The sequence below is a fragment of the Salmo trutta genome, chromosome 4 (genome assembly GCF_901001165.1).
Source record: "Salmo trutta chromosome 4, fSalTru1.1, whole genome shotgun sequence".
Lineage (NCBI taxonomy): Eukaryota > Metazoa > Chordata > Actinopteri > Salmoniformes > Salmonidae > Salmo > Salmo trutta.
The window spans coordinates 44861888-44870943 of record NC_042960.1 but is presented as its reverse complement, the minus strand read 5'-3'; the positions used below and the strand labels follow the sequence as shown (position 1 = coordinate 44870943).

The following is a 9056-nucleotide window of genomic DNA, read 5'->3' as shown; positions in this document are numbered from 1 at the left end:
GCTTTTTCGTTGTTTCGCTCACCAAAGCAAGGAGTTTTTGTACGGAGGTCAATGAGAGTGTCGAATTTAGTCAACTGAAAAATGTATGGTTTATTTGATCTATTAAAGTTTCGTAATGCTAAAGTTGTTAGGAATGTACTGATATGTAGGATACGTGAAATCCCGGCCACTTTTAGAAAAAACTCTTCATATCGGAGTTGTCAATGAATATTCATGGTATGAGGCTAGTACCGCCGTGCAGCTTTGTGGACAACGACTCCCATTGTTAGCACGGAGAGACATGTATATCTTGTCAGTATATCCATAATATTTTTTAAAACTGATGCTCCGCAGCCGCCGTCATCTGTGGGTGGGTGATGATGTCAGACACCCGTGGAACTGGGGTTGTCACTAGTTACCACAGTCACAAAGTCAAGATTGGCTATATCGTAAAAAAATTATGAAAATAAAAACTTGAATTTTAGTCTTAATTTAAGGTTGGGTATATGGTTAGCTGTGTGGTTAAGGTTTAAATCAGATTTTAAGAAGATAAATTGTAGAAAAAGGCGGAGTTTAAACATAATTATGACTTTGTGGCTGTGGTAACTAGTGACGATCGTGGACTGGCGGTCTGCCATCTTTGATTGTGCGACAGGCCGCGGCGCCTTCACTCACTCAATACTGTCTCATACGAGACAACGGGTGTGCAAGAAGACAGAAACACAAGCCGAGAGCCTGTTAACGTCCGAATAACGGAGGACACGTCGGGGAAGAAGAAAGGGCACCGTGTAGGCAACAGAAACGCATCAGGCCCGTGCAAGTCGAGAGGAGCTTGTTGGATGCTAGCTTCCACGCTAGCTAGTATCGTTAGCCGAACTAGCAAGCTAGCTTTTGTAATCCGCCGGCCACACACACACTCGCACAAAACAGGCCGAACCCAGACGAGGCATACGACAGACTAGAAGAAAGGGACCGGCGGTGACGGGTAGGTCGCCATGTCAATGATGTTCTAGCTAAATACTTCGTGGTGAAAACCAGGTTAGCGAAAGCCGAATGTGGATGTGATGGCAAATAGAATTCAAAACCGAAACTGAACGTTCTGACTATTTTCAACTAGGTAGATGGTTAACCCACCATGCTGCAGTGTGTAGTTTAAATCTGAACGATTGAAGCCCGTTAACAATCCAAATATATTGTTACCGGGGTGAGGAATCATGTTTGATATCGTGAATTTGTGTTCGATTAGGTTTGGTGCTTTGGGCTAGAAGAGGCCCCTGCGTCGGGCCGATGTGACCCACCCTGCCTAAAATGGTCCATGAAGCCAGGCATCTTCCTGCCGGTGAACTAGTTAAAATTTCACTACTTGGCTGCACCGAGATTTTACAAAAAATCTCCAAGCCTTGAACAATGCTGATATTACAAATTTGTGTTTGAGGGTTGAACACGTTGCATAGACATGCCTTAACTATTGTGGTTTGGACGTGACTGTGTCCATGCGCCCCCCCCCCCCCCCCCAGTTTAGAAATGATTATCCTTTTGACTATCCTTTATACATCAATGATACACAACTCAAACACATTCACCCAGACAATTGGTAACCACACAGTCAACCGGTTTTACCATGTTTTGTGTTGACAATGATCCTGTCTTCGGGACTGCCGGACATGTCCATTAGTAAGTTATATGAACCACAATGTATGTTGATAACCTCAGGTACCATTGATCCCAATGACTGGCGATGCCGATGTAATTATTGAGCACTCTGGTATGTGACTGGTATGCAAATGACCAGGCAGCGATTTGACCTGGCCTTGGGTGTATGAGGAAGTGAGTGCATCTGTTAATGTGTAGACTTGTGTGTCAGAGGAGATGGTCAAAAGAAGTGATTCATCCTCCCTATCTGACCAAGGTTTTTTGTGTGCGTGTCTTTCCGAATCCCCAGAGTTGGTCAGTTGAGGCCATTTCATAGGAAAGTGAATTGTTTCAACCGATAGCCTCACATTGGAAACCCTAAAACTTTGGTTATTGCTCAAAAGTAGGTTGAAGTCCATATTTAATGCCATCTTTTCTGTAATTTGTTATATGAAGATGACTGCAGGCCTTATTCCCTAATTACTGGGAAAGATAGGCATCATCTAATTCCATCTCCCTATGGACTGGGAGATATTGATGTTCCTTCCTCCCAAGAGGCTACAGCTCAATATTATGGATGGGCTGCATTGCAATAATAGTATAAAGTGGCTTACATCGCTGCATCTCCTCTCCCTTGTGTCTACTGATTTGAAAACCAAGATGGATAAAATCAAAATTGCGGGTTAAGCCCTTTGTGGGACTCTTACTAGCCCAGTTATTTCATATCAGTGTATGTGTGTGGTGGTTGTGTGTAGCATGGCTATCTGGTAGGCATGTAATGGCGTATCGGTAATCCCCTATGCAAGTGTGTGGGTCCGCAGACCCCAAACCGATCCAAATGTAGCATGCATTGGTCAGAAAATCGATTCAAACGTTACGAATCACTGGTTGTTTTTTTTGTGGCTCATATTGCATTCTTTACCTTTCAAAAAAATACCTCAGATTTTGTGAAAACTTTCAGTGTCAAACTACATGTAACTGTGTTGATAGTAATTGATCTACAAGTCATTTTGCATGCCAACCAATCCCAGGCGATTATCAGTAGCCTAGTCAAACTGCGCACTGTGCCCAGCTTTGCATGCTGACCAACGCAAGGTAGGCGGCCTGATCTTGCACATCTGCGAGGCACCTTCAGCATTCAAATGCTAATATGGCTTGCGTGATATTAGGCTTTTAGTTGAGTGACAACCTATGTAATTTGCCTAGGTCATTGTTAGAATGTGCTGTTTAACTTGTTTTACAAGAATAAAAGTAAGCTACCAGACACACAACTCTCATCTGGCTATACTGTACCTGCTGAACGGGGCTTAAAATAGATTTTATTTTGATTGCACAAGTTAACCATCAACAATAGTTTTGGTAGTTTTGCTTTGAACTAGGGATGTAACAAATGGACAACATTTCTTAATGTTTAAACTGCATTTAAATTTTTTTTTTGTTAAAGCGATAACAGAAATGTATACAATTCCATGTGAATTCACAATGCAGATAGTCTACATCGTGCTTCCCGCGGAGAGAGAGAATTTTCTAGTTTAAGCTGCTGGTGCTCTTGCTTTTCACGAGTGATGCATGTAGCTTGCTCTTGTTGTCCAATGACAAGTCATCAAACCGGCACTAGGCTACAGTTTTTATTTTCCGGTGATGATCGGGACTTGTTAGTGTTATATTTTGTGAAGAATTAATTTAAGTTAGGGATTTCCAAGGAGTCTAATTTAGTTTTACCGTTTAAAGCCCCCCCCCCTAATTTAAACAGTGTATATGCTCATGTTTTTATATGTAGGGTAACGTCGATAATTTCATAACCAGGACAGAAATCACTTTTGCGAGGTGCATGGCTGAAGCGAGAAGAGATTACTTCGTTAACTTCCAAAAGGGTCAAATCCAAATTTGTGCATTATATTCATTGGCTATGTCATAGCTAATTTGTAAATTATGAATATTGATACATTACTAGCAAACACTTAACCCACTACTTGTCATTTTTCTGGTTATGGTGATTTCAGAACCAAAATAGGGGGACAAAAAACAGGCTACATTGCCCCCCCTCCCCTAATCTGATATGGCTCAGCTCAGGTGCCTACATATTACATACACCATAGACATACATAATTTACACACACCAGTCAGCTCAGACAGATCCAGCTCAGCAGCAGATTTTAATTTAGAATGGAAAATGAATGTGTTTATGCAACACAAGTTAGTGTATCGATTCGTTCTCTAATTCAATTGTTTCAAACTAAAACGTATCGTTCCTGTATCGGAGCCCATGTATTTGGATGCATATTTAATTGTCTCGAAAGGGAAAGGTGCACATCTCTATCATCTGACTACTGTTGTATCACTGTGAGGCAATGAGTGGTGACTCAGCTGATATCCACCTCCTCAACTGGCACAGTGCACTGCACACAGTTTTGTGTCCATCTGTAGCTTCCTGCCATAGGGCCCGTTTAAACTAAAAAGGTTTCCTTGTTTCAGTTCCATCATTTACAGCAATCTGAAAGTACTTGGTGAAAGCAAATAACAAAGGAATAATTCAGGACATCTATCTTCTTACTGCCTGAAGTGACATCCCATTCCTTCCTTCTGCTCCTCATCTTTCCTCTCCTCTCTCAGCTCTCCCTGGAGGCAAAGGGACAGGGTTACTGTTGTAAGGGCTATACACCAGGTGTACAAAACATTAGGAATGCCTTCTCTTTCCATGACAGACTGACCAGGTGATATCCATGATCCCTTATTAATGATCAATCCACTTCAATCAGTGTATATGATGGGGAAGAGACAGGTTAAAGAAAGATTTTTAAGCCTAGACACTTAAGATATGTATTGTGTGTGTGTGCCATTCAGAGGGTGAATGGGCAAGACAAAAGATTGAAGTGCCTTTGAACCAGGTATGGTAGTAGGTGCCATGCACACCGGTTTGAGTGTGTCAAGAACTGCAACGCTGCTGTGTTTCTTATGCTCAAAGTTTCCTGTGTGTATCAAGAATGGTCTACCACCCGAAGTACATCCAACCAACTTGACACAACTGTGGAAAGCATTGGAGTCAACATGGGCCAGCATCCCTGTGGAACCATTTGACACCTTGTAGTCCGTGTCCTGATGAATTGAGGCTGTTCTGAGGGCAAAAGGAAGTGCAACTCAATATTAGGAAGTTGTTCCTAATGTTTTGTACACTCAGTGTATGTGTTGTCAATTTGGATAAAAACGTCTTAATCCAAATATAAGGCACGGTAAGGCTGGAGACTGGATTGCAGAGAGAAACGACTGGACATGATTTGAACTGAAGCTGGGTTTGTGGCTGTATTGAGCAGGTGGGCAATGACCTCTGGGGGCATGGCTGGGTTATGTGGGACTTGACAGAATAAGGCAGTATTTTATTATTATTCTTTTTTTATTAGGGGTGGATCAGCTTTAATATTGCAGATAGATCGTTGTTTCATACCCCAGTAAACGTAGCTGTCGCTAACGGGGTTCCTAATCAAATCAAAGCTCTACACTTTGTCTGTTACCACTGATTAGGGCTGGGGGCAGTATACCGTATTTTATGATATACCTGTATTGCTGCACGGACCGGTTTGGGTTTTTACTTTACCTTCTATAATGGTATTTGAATGTTTGGTTTGTTAAATGTGATACGGCGTGTGTAATGTCTATTTTTATAGTTTACTTCGCTACTTGAGTCGTCTCTCACTGCTCTCTTTCTCTCCATGCTGCTTTCCACACAGACCTATTTCTGCTCCCTGTCACTTGAGCGCATGTGTTGTTCCTCAACCGCGAGACAGTTTTTCTTTTTCTTATTTAACTAGGCAAATCAGTTAAGAACAAATTCTTATTTACAATGACGGCTTACCCCGGCCAAACCCTAACCCGGACGACGCCGGGCCAATTGTGAGCCGCCCTATGGGACTCCCAATCACGGCTGGTTGTGATAGAGCCTGGAATCAAACCAGGGTCTGTAGTGATGCCTCTAGCACTGAGATGCAGTGCCTTAGACCGCTGCTCCACTCGGGAGCCCCACACGAGTCTGCTTGGTCAATGTAACAATGCTGTTTTCACTTTGCTTAATATAAATCCACTATCATTCTATAATTACATTTAATTTGTTACATCTGCAAACAGCTAGTTTGTCTTTTCTTAGCAAGTTGGGCCTAAATATTGTTAGCCGCTAAACGCTAGTTAGCTTACTAGCTAGCTTATAAATGAACTGAGTCAGAGCAAACGTAATTCATTATACAGCCTGTTAATACCAGTGATGGTGTAGACCTAAATCAGCATGTTTGTGCAACAGTATCTTCTAAATCAGTGGTTCCCAAACTTTTTATAGTCCCGTACCCCTTCAAACATTCAGCCTCCAGCTGCGTACCCCCTCTAGCACCAGGGTCAGCGCACTCTCTCAAATGTTGCTTTTTGCCATCATTGTAAGCCTGCCACACACACACACTATACAATACATTAAACATATGAGTGTGAGTCTTTAACAACCCGGCTTGTGGGAAGTGACAAAGAGCTCTTATAGGATCAGGGCACAAACAATAATAATAATCATCAATAATTTTGGCCTTTATTTATCTATCTTACATATAAAACCTTTTGTTCATTGTAAATTGTGAATAACTCACCACAAGTTGAGAATGTTCTGCTTGAAAGGATGCACATAACTCTGCAATGTTGGGTTGTATTGGAGAGAGTATGTCTTAAATCATTTTCCACACACAGTCTGTGCCTATATTTAGTTTTCATGCTAATGAGGGCCGAGAATCCACTCTCACCTGTACTACCGTTCAAAAGTTTGTGGTCACTTAGAAATGTCATTGTTTTTGAAAGAAAAGCAAAAAAAAAAAAAGGGGCCATTTAAAATAACATCTGATACATCAGAAATACAGTGTAGACATTGTTAATGTTGTAAATGACTTGAAACTGGAAACGGCTTATTTTTTATGGAATATCTACATAGGCGTACAGAGGCCCTTTATCAGCAACCATCACTCCTGTGTTCCAATGGCACGTTGTTAGCTAATCCAAGTTGATCATTTTAAAAGGCTAATTGATCATTAGAAAACCCTTTTGCAATTATGTTAGCACAGCTGAAAACTCTTCTGATTTAAAGAAGCAATAAAACTGGCCTTCTTTAGACTAGTTGAGTATCTGGAGCATCAGCATTTGTGGGTTTGATTACAGGCTCAAAATGGCCAGAAACAAAGAACTTTCTTCTGAAGCTCGTCAGTCTATTCTTGTTCTGACAAATTAAGGCTATTCCATGCGAGAAATTTCCAAAAAACTGAAGATCTCGTACAACGCTGTGTACTACTCCCTTCACAGAACAGTGCAAACTGGCTCCAACCAGAATATAAAGAGGAGTGGGAGGCCCTGGTGCACAACTGAGCAAGAGGACAAGTACATTAGTGTCTAGTTTGAGAAACAGACACCTAACAAGTCCTCAACTGGCAGCTTCATTAAATAGTACCCGCAAAACACCGTCTCAACGTCAACAGTGAAGAGGCGACTCCGGGATGCTGGCCTTCTAGGCAGAGTGCCTCTGTCCAGTGTCTGTGTTCTTTTTCCCATCTCAATCTTTTCTTTTTATTGGCCAGTGTGAGATATGGCTTTTTCTTTGCAACTCTGCTAGAGGTCGACCGATTATGATTTTTCAACACCGATATCGATTATTGGAGGACCAAAAAATGCCGATACCGATTAATCAGCGGATTAAAAAAAAAATAATAAAAAAAATATATTATTATTATTTTTTGTTGTTGTTGTAATAATGACAATTACAACAATACTGAATGAACACTTATTTTAACTTAATATAATACATCAATAAAATCAATTTAGCCTCAAATAAATAATGAAACATGTTCAATTTGGTTTAAATAATGCAAAAACAAAGTGTTGGAGAAAAGTAAAAGTGCAATATGTGCCATGTCAAAAAGCTAACGTTTAATTTACCTTGGCTTCTTGCTGCCCTCGCGTAAAAGGTAGTCAGCCTGCCATGCAGGCTCCTCGTGGAGTGCAATGTAAGGCATGTGGTTAGAGCGTTGGACTAGTAACCGGAAGGTTGCAAAAATGAATCCCCCCTGAACAAGGCAGTTAACCCCCGTTCTTAGGCCGTCATTGAAAATAAGAATGTGTTATTAATCTGACTTGCCTAGTTAAATAAAGGTGTACATTAAAAAAATAAATCTGCAAATCGGTGGCAAAAATACCAATTTACCGATTGTTATGAAAACTTGAAATCGGCCCTAATTAATCGGCCATTCCGATTAATCGGGCGACCTCTAAACTCTGCCTAGTCGCCTCTTCACTGTTGACCTTGAGACTGGTGTTTTGCGGGTACTATTTAATGAAGCTGCCAATGAGAAATACGCAAAGCATGAATATGTTAGCTACATGAAGTAGCTAAGAGAACAACATTAAATGTAGCCAAAGATTAAACGTTCCCCTAAGAAACACTTATCAACACTGGTTCCTACCTTCTCACAACAACTCCCTGGCATTTTCATCCGTTGTCTTGTCAAACAACGCTGTATTCAAACTATAGAATTGGAATCATGGAAATCAAATGATTATTGGACCAGTTCATCCAAGGGTTTTGCTCTAAATCACAAGTCAAATCGCAATTGCAACTATTGGTAAAAAAAATAAGCCCTAGATTGCTTGCCCATATAGTGCAGCCCTACGTTGAAGTGATCTCAAATGAGTGCAGAAATTGATGAAAATGCAGACTTTTTGATTGAATAGTATAACACAAACAGAATAGAGAAAGACCCATTGAAATCACTTGTAATGGGGAAACTTATATACATTCTATTTCATTCCACTTTTCACAACAAATTGTGTTCCCTCAGGCCACTACTCTACTATCACGTATCTACAATACAAAATCCATGTGTACGTGTGTGTAGATTGCATGTCTTATCATGTGTCTGTGTCTCTTCACAGTCCCCACTTCCATAAGGTGTATTTTTATCTGTTTTTCAAATCTGAGTCTACTGCTCGCATCAGTTACCTGATGTGGAATAGTTCCATGGCTCTATGTAGGACTGTGCTCCTCCCATAGTCTGGTCTTGACTTGGGGATTGTGAAGAGACCTTTGGTGGCATGCCTTGTGGGTTATGCATGGGTGTTTGAACTGTGTTCTAGTAGTTTAAGCAGACACCTCAGTGCATTCAGCATGTCAACACTTCTTACAAAAAAGTAGTGATGAAGGCAATCCCTCCTCCACTTTGAGCCATGAGAGATTTACATGTTATTAATGTTAGCTCTCGTGTATATTTAAGGACCAGCCGTGCAGCCCTGTTCTGAGCCAATTGTATTTTCCGAGGTCCCTCTTTGTTGACCACACAACTGAACAGTAGTCCAGGTGCAACAACGTGGGCCTGTAGGACCTGCCTTGTTGATAGTGTTGTTAAAAAGGCAGAGCAGCGCTTTATGAGATATGTCCA

General features: G+C 41.1%; 1 protein-coding gene across 6 annotated transcripts in view; it reads left to right on the top strand.

Annotated features, from left to right (window-relative positions):
* Positions 1–585: 585 nt before the first annotated feature.
* The window catches only part of LOC115192435 (protein PRRC2C), a 44578-nt gene continuing 36107 nt past the window's right edge, over positions 586–9056 (top strand). For all 6 annotated transcript variants that reach the window (XM_029750930.1, XM_029750929.1, XM_029750931.1 and 3 more), the window contains exon 1: positions 586–964. The gene's annotated coding sequence lies outside the window, so the exon portion shown is untranslated. The remainder of the gene's footprint in view (positions 965–9056) is intronic.